This window comes from Lepeophtheirus salmonis, chromosome Z (assembly GCF_016086655.4).
Source record: "Lepeophtheirus salmonis chromosome Z, UVic_Lsal_1.4, whole genome shotgun sequence".
Classification (NCBI taxonomy): domain Eukaryota; kingdom Metazoa; phylum Arthropoda; class Copepoda; order Siphonostomatoida; family Caligidae; genus Lepeophtheirus; species Lepeophtheirus salmonis.
This window is the reverse complement of record NC_092584.1, coordinates 6,935,565-6,948,669: the sequence shown is the minus strand read 5'-3', so window position 1 is coordinate 6,948,669 and position 13,105 is coordinate 6,935,565. Positions and strand designations below refer to the sequence as shown.

Here is a 13,105-nt window from a genome sequence, read left to right as displayed (position 1 = left end):
TTTTTTTTCATCTATGTAATTGTAGATGTTTGATATTGTAATGTAGTCAAATGTTTGTGCATACATGTATGAGTACCACACGTTTTGAATTCTAAATATCCCTCATCGTTTACGATATCAAATTATAAAATTTCCAGGAATTTTATATTTTATAAGTTTTTCTGATAGAGTAGAGAGATGAATTGGGTTAGTTTTCTTGTAAGTTTAATACGTTATTCTACCAAATTGATGGACTCAATTACATATTTCTGAGCAAAAGGTATAAGGTGCTTTAAAACCCCACTAATGAAGGGTATGATCAACAGTTATTATAATTTTTTTTTAAAGCTGTCCTTTGGGTATGGTTTAAAGGTTAACAACACGACATATTTTCTCTTTCTATCTTGATATTGAAGACAGTGTGAAAGCAGGAAAGTTGAAACCCAACAATAAGGTTGAGCTTCGCTAAGCAAAGGGATGCGAATTATATATTATTATAGTAAGGGGAAAGGAATCTTGACTCTTTCGATTATCTGATTATTGGTGAAGACCAAGAACTTTTAGGACTATATGAGCCCCAAACATCTTGCCTCCCAACAGCCCGACTGCAATCCATGTGAATTCTGCCCGTGGGACGCAGTCATTGGAGGGACTAATCAAATGTATACACTGGTGTAAATATTGGAGCTATGCGAAAAACATGACATGCAGTTTGGGAGAAAACTGGTCTGGCAAATGAGTAGTCTGCATACTAATGAACTTCCCTTACGTCCTCTAATTCTTGAGCTTGATGGCCCAACTCTCACTGAGAATATCTATCCAAACATTCATCGAATCTCTATAGGCTCACCATTACTCAAACTGTGAGATGAGGTTATTCAAGTTGTGTCTAGAGATCAGCATTACAGCTATATGACAGTGGATTGTTTCCTGAGAGGATGGATTTCTTGCAAATGGGATCTTTTTTCAATAGCCGCTGCCTCACCACTACTAACAGACTTTTAAGACTTTTTAAAGCTGGGACTTTAGCAGAAAATATCTAAAAAAGTTGAGACTCATACTTTAGTTTACAATTTGTGTGTATTATCCATGTTGGTTCATTACCAATATGACGCACTGTTGGATAGAAGTGTATGTCCTGTTTCCACTTAGTTGTCTCAAGTCCCAGAAAAAAGAGGTATGTGAACTCGTGATGCACAAAGTTAAAAGATATGCATGATTTGTTCACAGTGAAATGATCTTACAAGCTCTGGTTTGTTTTGAAGTCCAGAAGGAGGGAATCATTGTGGTCGAATGAATCTGGGCAACCAGGGAGAGAGTGGACCAAACGGTCAACCGGGTAGCCTATCTGTCAGGATCAAAAAAATACCTGCTAGAAATAGTGGGGCTTCATGCATCATTGACCTGATCAACAGGTCAGAAGGAGTGTCAGAGCCAATTCTTAATCACTCCTTAGCAATTTCTTAGTTGCACTGGAAAAAAATAGAAAAAAAAACCCACTTATCCTAATTTTCAAAATGAAATGGATATAGCTTAGGGTTCTCTTTGAAATTATACTTTTTAAATCTACGTGAAAAACCACAGTGCCAAAAAACTTTTGATTTTCAAAAACCCAGTACGAGCCAGCCTAATCACCAAAATAAAAAATATAATAACATTTTTGAGCCATGTTACTCTAAAGCAGTGATTAATTGAATAGTCCTTACTCTTTCAAGATGAATCTGTATATAATAGAGTATGTATCATTCATGGGTACCCACACCGTTGGGCCTAAGAAGCTGAACCTTTGGATGTGTACCTCTTTTGAGCTTGGTTAGGCTAAGAGGAGGTTGCAGATTTTTGGGTGTAGGGAGGTTGTATAAGGGGGTCCATTCTATAACCAAAACACAAAAATGGTGATATGGAGCTCATGAAGACTCGATAGGAGTTGAGTTATGAATCAAAAATGACTTGGGTCTCAAAAAACAACTTTAAAAAAAGCAAACAGTTTCTAAATATATTTCTAAAAAAAAAAGTTATAGTCAAAAAAAAATCTGTGAAAATTGGAGTTTTGTTGCTTTTTTGGGTGTAAAAAAAAATGAATTTCCAATTCAATGTTGGATTCTGAGTTGAATTAAAGATTGTAGATATTTATAGAAATTTGTTTACATATAAATTTGATAAAAAAAATAAATTGTTTAACTGTAATATTTATCATTTTTGTAGATAATTTGTCAATTTTTTTCTCGTTTTTTCATCACACGTCAATTTTTCAGCAGACATGGGGAAAAGATGGATTTAAAATATAATATTATAAACATTACCAATATAATTGTAGTGTATTTTTCATTTCCCAGAATATTTTTTTTCCATATTTTTTGTAGTATATGAAAAAATAAACAAGTTATTAAGGGTTATTTTTTCGACAACATAATTCTCCATAATTTATTTGCTTCTGTAATTGAAAACAAAAATCTGTGTAGATTTGTTGTCTACTTTAGAATGCCAATTAATATTATTTATGATGTTTTTTGCAAAATTAGTGCGTAACAGTTTTTTCCAATTTTTTCAGCAAATTTCACTATTTTTTGGAAAAAATAAAAGATGGACTTCTCATATTAACAAAGGGTAAGGTATTTAAAGTTTATTACACTTTAAAAAAAAATCCTACAGCACATTTCATATAATATATATGCACTTTATTATAATGCTCGCCCGCAGAGTCATAACATTCATCCGGAAAACCATTGCCCCATTGTCAATGCGGTATCTAACTCCTTCCTTGTCCAAGCAATTCTTATATACATATTCAGTACTTTAATTTTATATTTGTCTCAGTCATACAAACACTATATCAAAGATGGTTTTAAATCCCTTTGTTTACACAAAACACACCATTATTATTTTATTGGTTTATTTTGGTCATTGTTCTGTATCCAATAATTCATATATGTTAACATAATATAAAAACTTGTATATTACAGGATCTGTTGGAGGCTTTTGTTAAATTAATGTTTATTTGATACCGATGGACTAAAATTAGAGGAAAGTTAATTTTTTGTCCGACATATTTCACAGTTTATTTGGGAAATATTATTCATATCCTCATATCCAATAGAAAGCAAGAAAGAAGCAAAAATTTTAATAAAAGGTTAGTATTATAAGGTTAGTATTGCAATAGAAATACCAAGTATGTAGTACATTAAAGTCTCTACACTTTCAACTTTAAACATCAACAAGGTATCATTGATTGATTAACAATAGAGTTTCAACAAAACTAATACTATAAATAAATGCGTTACTAAGCTCTCTGAATTATTAATATAGCCGTCCTTATTGACGGTGATGGCTTCCATTCGACGGTGGAAGGCCTGGCAAACTCTGTGGATGTGGTCATCTTCCATTGGTTATCAGTACTGGTCAACCATGGCTATGAGGGAGGTGGTGGCTGCATGACAGAGACAGTATGCCTTCCCCTCGACATGCACCGAAAAATTGCAATAGAGGGGATTGGCTTCAGGGATGATAGGGGCAAAAATTGTCAAAAAGAATTCAAAGCACTAATTCAAAAGAGTCTTGATACTGAATTGCTAAAGGCATAGACGGGGGTCCTGGAGACGCCCAACAGCTTGTAGTGTGCGTAGGGAAATTCGTCAATCACGTTCCGGTTTCCTTTTATCGACTTGTATATAAGCTGGAGAGCTCAGATTTGATTTTTTTTTAAACTAATTGTTCATCCTTTAAATTTTTTAAATATATAAAAATATGAATGAATTTTCATCACTCAACCTTTATTAATTATTGAATTAGTAAGTGTTCATACTATTTTTTTTTTGGCTTAAATTAAATCAACTAATATTTTGAGTAAATCATCAAAATTAAAAAGAGTCAATTATTTTATAAAGTCTTTATTTATTTTTAAATAACACAATATAAAAAATAAAATAAGTAAATAAAATAAAAGACTATTTATGAAAAAATGGTAATTTATAAACTCTGACGAATGTAATATGTATATAATACCCTACTGATAGAAGAGCAATTAGGACCGATCGTTCTTTTTGTATGTCCTTGACGATGAAGAGCCATCCAGAATCCCCTTGAACAAGCATCCTGTTTTCTCTGCTACCACAAAACATATCACCAAAAATTTCATATGAATTATTTTTTGCCTGTGCCATATTTTACAGCGATCCCTATTCATAATTTGTACATTTAAGGCCTGAAACACTTAGTAGGTATTATCTTGGATGTCGGAGATAGAGCACCCCATCCTCCAACACTCCCGATTGTTCCCCTTCTTCTCATAGAATATGTTTATATTTCAATGAAAACCCCAGTAATGCATGTGGTGGTCATTTTGAATGCAATACAAGTTTATGTATTTCCCTTACGTTCTGTCATATGCTCAGAAAAACAATTTATATACCGAGCTGGACACTGTAAAGTTTTAGACAAGGTGGTTCCGTATTCATACCTCCATATCATGTTTTATATTATAGCTCCGTAGCACGTATATCCCTACCTACTTGCTGTAACAAATTATTTATTACAAATCATAGATATTCTAGTGATAAATATCAATAAACTAAATGTAAATATAATCCAACAAAAATGAATATATTATAATGAGAAATGAGGGGGGGTGGGGGATCAATTAAGTAATTTACAACCTTTTATTACTCTTCATTTTTAGAAAAAAACAAGTCCAAATTTCCCCAGAAATTCAAGGAGACTATATATGGGGTTAAGTTGTGAATCAAAAGTTTGTTTTTATAGATAGAAAAAACTTTTGAATAAGTCATTTACAAATTAGAAATATAATAAAAACACACCGTTGGCCAAAGAGGGTGAAATTTTGCATGGTTGCTTCTTCCAATGATGAGATTTTGTGGATTATCTTACTTACCGAATTCATATCGTGTTACTAGTATATGTAGTATGAAGTACAGAGACTAAAAAGGAAACAAGATGGTTGAAATAAAAAGTAAACACAAACTATTTACATGAAGTATGTTTAGGGTTCACGTAGCCTTCATCAAAAACTATTGATCATAAATACTTTTGATAGTATTTTTTGAATAATTTTTCATTTATTTTGACCACCGTACATGTGATTTCCTGCTCCCTTCTTGATCTGAGCAGCTCCGGGCAACCCTTTACCAGTGATTTATAATTACTACTAAATATTGAACTATTTTCTGAGGAATTTTTTTGATTTTTTTAAATTATTTTGACCATTGTCCATATAATTTATCGCTCCCTCCTTGGCCCGAGCAACGCCAGGTTACACTTTTTTAGTATAATAGATAGGATGGAGTTAGTGTGTGTGTCCTATAATGGCGGCCGCGCCGTTGGGCCTTTGAGGTTGAAACTTATCATGGGAGCTTCTCCAACCTGCGCAAAATAAGAGAGGGTTGACGGTTTTTTTGTGGGGGCAGGCCATATTAGGACGGCTTATTCTATAACCAAAACACAAAAATGGTTTTTTGGAGCTCAAGAACGTAACATCAGGAGTTGAGTTTTTGAAATCAAAAGTGACTGATGTCTCAAAAAAACAATATATAGAATGAAGTTTTCTAAATCAAAAAAGTTTTGGGGAAAAAAGAAAATTGCAAATTGTACTTTTATTATTTTTTTTTTCATGTGCAAAAATGGATTTACAATAGATCATTGAATTTGTAAAAGATATGCAGTTTGTTAAAATTTTTTAGGAGACTTGTATGCATATAAATTTGCCACATAAAAATTGATGTTTGTCAGAAATATGTGTTTTTTTTTAACAACTTTTCAATATTTTCTTTTTTTTTTCTTGCATGAATTATAAATTTGCAATTTTTAAACAAAAACGGCACAAAACTATCCATTTTTGATATAAAAGTATTAACCTAAAATTACAATATAGTTTTTTAAATTTCCAGAACATTTTGTTCCATAATTTTTTCAATATTAACAAAAATGAACCAGGGTTATTGGGGTTTATATTTGAATAATATTATTCTCTATAACTATGTTGGTTTTGCATGTAGTAAACATTCTCGGTAGGATTATTGGATATGTGAATAAATTTCATAAATTATTTTTTATTTTGCAAAATTAGTGCCAATTGTTTTTTGCAATTCTCTTGCTCAATTTCAGTTTGACAAAAAAAATATGGGCGTAACGTCTACACATATTTTTTCACGCACATATATGTTGGTATTTTATTTGAAGTTTTTACTACTATTTTTTTTTTAATTCATGATTATCCATTTTTTGTTAGTATAATATATGAGTAAACCCTCCATTACACTAACATTTACTCACATGAAAGGGTTCTAAATGTTAAGGAGAACTAGAATATACCATTGTTAATGTGATTTCATGCTCCTACCTTGACTGGAGTAACGCCGGTTAAGCCTTTGCTCAAAACAAATAGTATAATGTTGAAACCACAAATTCATGTTCATAAAACAAATTAACATTAAGTATTTTCTGTTCCCCATGTCTTACATGTCTCACGAGAATTTTAAATTTTATGCAGATATTATTTCATTTATTAACATCAATCAAATTAATATTATATATCGATGTGTGTCTGAGCTCTCTTAACCATTAATGTAAACTCCCTTAGGGGCAATGATGGTGACCTGGTGGAGGTGGAAGGCCGCACAGCCACTGCATATGTAGTCCTCTTTCATGGTGTGCCAGTTTTAATAGTCAGTGGCTTTCAAGACCTTGGTGTTTAGATGTTAAGACACTGCAGGTCTTCCCATTGACATCCACCTAAAAGGTTTTGTCGAATGAGTTGGTATCAGGGCTATAGGGTGGCCAAAAATAAAGTTAAAAAGAGTCATTGAACAAAGGAGATGAATTTCTTTTATTGATCGTGTCAAAAAGTTGTATTTCCACTATTCCAAGATTATTTTCACCATTACAAAGTTCTTTCCACCCACTTTTTTTTAATAGCTAACTGGATAGTTTTGCATGGGCTTCATAGACTTGAGAGGATTGGCCTGGGCTGTTTTCTTTAACTCCTACATATCCAGTTTGGCCTTTGTGAGAGATACTTGTTCCTTTCAAACATTTTTTACTTGATAACGCCGTAGATGGGTGGAGATTTGGTATGGGTAAATGGAATTTCGTTAATCTCGTTCAATTGTCATTTCCTCGACATGTACGTAAGCTAGAACGATCAGGTTTGTTATGTTATGTAACCCATAGCTTATACTTTAATGTACCTATAATAAATTTCTTGAATACATAAGTGTTCGTATTTCAATGGACCACCCTTGTATTACTCATTAAACCTTTGGAGTTATATTTCTTGATTCTTAGATATTGAAAATCTTTGGTAAAAGATTCCCAAACTATCATAACTAGCTACCATCTAAAACTTTTTTTCTATATATATATATATGTTTGCATTCCTTATGCTATGAGGAAGGGAAAATTGTTGAGAATCGCTTCTAATTGAAAGCATTTGAAGAATTGGGACTGGCTCCATTGACTCAATCAACTTTCGTTATCCAATCTTTCCATCTTTCCTTTATTATTCAACTGGAGACAATTTATAAGAAATTTTCAATTTCAAACCAAAAACTCAATAATTTCGTTATTGAAGTAACTCAATTATCTTCGATTTGGACCCATTTGAACAAAATAAGAATTTTTGTCCTTTGAAAAGGACAAGGATTCCATTTTCCAAAAACCAGAAAGTTCTTATTGTATATTAACCTAGTGGTTGTTACTTGTTGATTGACTATTGAATTTTTGATTGAATGTTACTTTGACCAATTATCCATGTAAAAACATACTCAATCTTCATCACGTTATGTACTAATTATGGATGCCAATATTTTGACAAATATATTATTTTTCCTAATTGATTTGCAGTAACTAATCTGTTTATAATGTACAAATAGTTAGATAATTATTACTCTAAAAAATGTAAAGCATATGGCAATACAAATGTATTATAAATAAGAAACATGGAGCAACGATTTGCGTATTTCATTGAATGGATGTTCAGTTGGATTTCTAATTTCTCAGGAATTTGTCATTTTTCGAAATAATGGAAAACTTTGCGATTATACAGCTTGCCTAAGTAAAAATGTATCATGTATTAAATCTTCAATCAGTTCTAAACAAATCATCGTAGGACAATAAAAGATATTTTTTTTAATAGGAGTTTTGAGACCTTCCTTGTTATTCATTATATATTTTTTTTAAACAAAGTTAGTTTCATGATAGTGTCCAAGAAACGTAAAGTGCCTGATTGGCTCCTTTCGGGAGTTGCTGGATGTAAAGAGGTAAAGATCGTGGAAGTGAATAAGTCCACTGTTTGTATGGTCAAAAAGGCTTTGTAGACTGATTGCAGCGGATAAGCAATAAACTCTTATTTTTACTGATGTAAAATTTTTAAGTTACGGCAATAGTTAATACATTTTCGTAGTTTTATAAATACAAAAAAATATTTAACTTTATTTCAACTAAGTTTTTATTTCTTAGTTATAGTTTTATTGGAGTCTTATGCTCAAATAATTGAATATGCATTTTATTTTTTTAATTTTCGATCACCTTTCTTAATCAGTGTATATATATTTTTTTTTTTAATCTTGTCATATTTTATTTATAATGACTCTAAACGACCTCATGCATTGAATTATCATTATTCACAACAATGATATTGTCAAAAAAAAAAAAAAAAAAAAAACATTCCCAAAAAGACACTTTTATGAGACTAGAATCATTTACCAATTAAATTTTGAATACTTCTACATTAAAAGTTTTATAAAAGCTTCTGAATAATAAATATATATTTTCATGAAAATATAAGTTTTTATCATCATATCTCAATCTATAAAAATGAATATAAACGCACAACTTTCTGATTTTGAAATAGAAAAATTGCTTTACATACTCATTAATTATTTAAGAAATGAAATCAGTTTTTCTTTGTTCCTTTGTTTGGGGTTGGTTGATCTCACGAAAAAACTAGAATTTTTATATTTATTCACAATTCTAAACTAAGTTTTAGTTAAATTTAAAAGTTTCAATTGTTACCATGTTAGAAAAAAAGCATCACCTTACAAGGGGCAAAACTGATTGGCACTTGTAGGTCAGCTGGAAGATTTGCCATCAATTGTGCTTCCAACAATCAGGGATATATCAAGAAGTTATTTCTGGTATCGAATGTAACTCAATACAACGTCGAAGTATCCGTCTCATCAAATCATTTCTAAAACACTTATTTTGAAATTTACCCGTATATCGGAATCATCGTTGATACCTATCGTCTCTGAAACAAGAATATTTGAAAAGATTGACTACCTCCATGATCAATATAAAAGCCTACTTAAAGTGAGCAAGGACAGAAGAAATTCGACTGACTATCAAAAAAAGTTAATACAATTCAATGTTTATTAAACCATTTGATATTGTTTCATGCAAATATAATGATTTCGAAAAATGTGAATGTGAAAAAAGAATAAAAGTACCGATAAAAGAAGGAGTTTTATAGAAGATCATCGTGGATTTAGACTGATGTTTATTGGTGCAGTGGATAACAAACATTCTGGATTTATTCAAAATATTAAAAAAAAAAATTTATAAAATATTAGATGAAGAATAACATTTAGTTTAAAAGAACATTGAGCCAACTCATCTTATGTATGAGTCTTCTGAATTCTCAAGTTGTACAAGTACCGGCATGTCTGATTATGAAAAAAGTTTGCCAAACAGGTATGTAAAAAATTATTTAAATAATAATTTAACTAAAAAACTACCAGGCTTTAGCGACATTTGTGACCAAGCAGCCATTTTTAATCGTGCTTCATTTTTGTTTGCTAATGCAGTACTTCAAGGTTTTGTAATAATTGATCATCGAAACAAAAAGACGTGATTGATTATCTAAAGGCTTACAGACAAGAATTAAAGAATCGTGTAGCTCACATGAACAAAAATTTACATAAAAATACGGGAACAATCTATCTTGACGCACAAAAGGAATATACATTATCTTCGATTCATGGTACTAACATGAAAATATTGAAAAATATTACAGAGGAACACATAAAGATTGCAAAAGAACCTAGATCAGACTATCTACGACAGATAACTTTTGTATCTGGATCTGCATTATATATTAGTTCTTCCATTCTTATTTTTCTAGAAAATGAAGATGTCAATATTAAAGACTTGAAGGCAGTCGGTGTGATGGAACTGAGACCAATACTGGGTTCAAAAAATGTATTATTTCCTGCATCGAAAGGACTCTTGAAAGGCCTCTTCAATAGGTCATTTGCCTTTTACATCAAAATGAGCTTCCATTAAGGCACCTCCTTATAACTTTATAATACACCTGGGCCCACAGGTGTAAGTGCTTAAATAGGGAAGCATCTTGGACAAGTTCAAAGTTGTGTAAAATTAACCCTTCAATTCCAAATTTTTTTTAATAACTTCTCTAATATAAACGACTTAAGTAATATCATATATTAGATGAATTACTATATTTGAAGGTTTTATGTTTCTACAAAAAGTCCATCTAAAAACATGAAAGAAATTGTGACTAATAAAAAGTAAACCCTCTGTTATAAACGGACCTGCACACCTATTTGAGTAAATAAATCGACTATGAAGTTTATGTCCTCACACCAAAAAAAAAAAATGCTCAATCCAATTTGACAACAAATTATACTACTTTTTGTCATCCTGAAAATATTTTGATGTCTATGATAACTGATGACAGAAGCCAAATCCGTGAAGTGGGTGGTGACATCTGATATTGTAAGGACGGAAAATTAATGTCTCAGACACGGTTAGAAAGTTTAGAATTACAACTATTCAACTTCATGCGGAATATTATTATGAAATAATAGCAGCCTGGTATGAAAATGTTACAGAACTGCCAATGACTAAATTGAATAAATATATGCAAGAAATAATTATATCAACAGGGAAATATAATTTTTTTTTATATACCATGCCCCCACCCATTAGGTAGAGTGTATGATAAAATTAGTCACAAAATCTTCAAAGAGTGTATATGGAAAAGATAATAAAAATGGAATTGTAAAAGCAATTTGAGCTTTTAAAAAAAGAAATCCCTGTGTTTGAAACTGAGGCTCTATATAAATTTTGAAAATTTTGCATGGCAATACTAATTTTATATGCATGTCTTTTTATTGTGTTTATAAGAATAAAATAAGGAAAAATAAATAAAGAATTGGTCATCCGTTATTGTAAATGAGTAAATTTTTTAGGTTATTGAAGATATGATGGGAAAAAACTCATATTTATATGAAATTTATTACATATTAACTGCAAATCATTAAAAAGATATTAACCAAAATTATATATTTTGCTATTTTTCTATTGGAATTTCAAGAGTAAATCTAAGGAAAATAACTCTTTAATGAATTACTATTTAAATTATTCATTGATTGCATTAAAAAAAGTGTGTCCAAAAGTTGGTATAAATTTTCCATTTTGTGAGTTAACTATCTATTTATAAAAAAGTTGAGTAAATACTATAAGTGTCCAAATGATTTGTTTTATCTTTGTAATTATAGCGTCAATTGGCATGTTATTTTTCCCCATAGAACATGCCAAAAGAATATTCTTTTTTGCCATCATATTTAAGAGTCTTCGGGATTTTAATATTAGACTCAATAGTTTCTTTTGTTTACGAACATTCCCACAAAAGATTGACTGCCTTCTCAGGGAAGCCTTCGAGAAAGTGCACATTATTTTGGCCAAAAGTACAATAGACACTTCTAGAATGGAAGAAATGAATCATTGTATACCTAAACCATATTTCGATAGAGTTTAAATATAGATTTTGCAATGACTGAACGGTCATATTGACATTAAAACAAACATACAAAAAAATGAAAAGATCGTCTCAGTTGACTAGTAAGTTGTATTAAGATTTCACTTTCCAGGACTTCAATTTGGAATTATTTTTTTGCATGAAATTAATACATCTCTATATTAAAACATACTAAATATGACGATATTGGCAAATAATATGAAGACTACGAAGAGGATTGGCGTTGGTTGTCTTTACATGAAAGATTTGTATCAGAAATTCGGAAATACGAGCCTGAAGTCCTATGGATAGGTGACTATGCTATTTACAATTTAGTTAATTCTGACATTTGGAATCGTAGATTTTTCCAAATACACAATTAAAATTTTGGTATTGTAGATGATAGAACTGAAAATTTGCTCTGAAAGGTATTTCTTTCAAGTTTATCGTGTTTATGATAGGATCTAACAATCATGGAGATTCAGATGACCAAAGTGCTGCTGAACAGCTGAAAGGAAAGAAGTCGAGATCAATTTCTAAACAGTGATTCTGGTTTGGTTCGACCTTATGTTACTATTTTACATCAGGATATGTTTGATTACTTTCATCTCAGACAAAAGGGCTACCAAAAAGTGTTTGATCCAGTCTATGATCTCCTTCTTCAAATCCTTCCAAAAGTGAAGGCGGAACAGAAGGAACGGAAGAAGAGGGATTTGAATGTTCAACACATGTTGCCAATGAGTTTTTACTTATGAATACAAGATACACACACTCGTTTAAGAAGTAACAAGATATTTTTTACTTTCTTTTAATTGCGTTACTTATTACTAAAGCTTACTCACAACTGAGTATCAAAACTAAAAACTATAGGAAAGGTTTAGAGAAACACAACATAGCGTTTTGTTCTTCAATCTGGAAGAAAAAGGATCCATTTTAAAGAACGCTGTTCTTTTTGAAAAAATATTAAAAATTACTATAAATTTTTTTGTTCTTCTTTTATTAATGATATTGTATAAGTAATTACCTTATAATTTTATGCTTACCCCCTCCTTTTTTATACTTTTGTCTTCTTCTCAACTATAACTGTTAGGTTTAGTTGCTCTTTAAAAATAATATTTGCCTTTATCTTTGTCGGCGAAAATATCAAAATAGCATAGATTAATTTACAGCATCCATCTAAAGTTTTATATTTATTTTGTTGTTTCATTCTTTTGAAAATTCCAAATTACTTTTTTTTATCACTTCTTATTGTGTTTATGGTTTACAAGGAATGGATGTCAAATAACTTTATGTTGTCATACTATTGGTAAACCCATCATTAATTTTTTACCAAAGATAATTTTGTGTTCGTTTTTC

General features: G+C 30.7%; 1 pseudogene; it reads left to right on the top strand.

The window, feature by feature from the left end:
* Positions 1–11,947: 11,947 nt before the first annotated feature.
* Positions 11,948–12,536, top strand: LOC121130457 (platelet-activating factor acetylhydrolase IB subunit alpha1-like; annotated as a pseudogene).
* Positions 12,537–13,105: the final 569 nt, after the last annotated feature.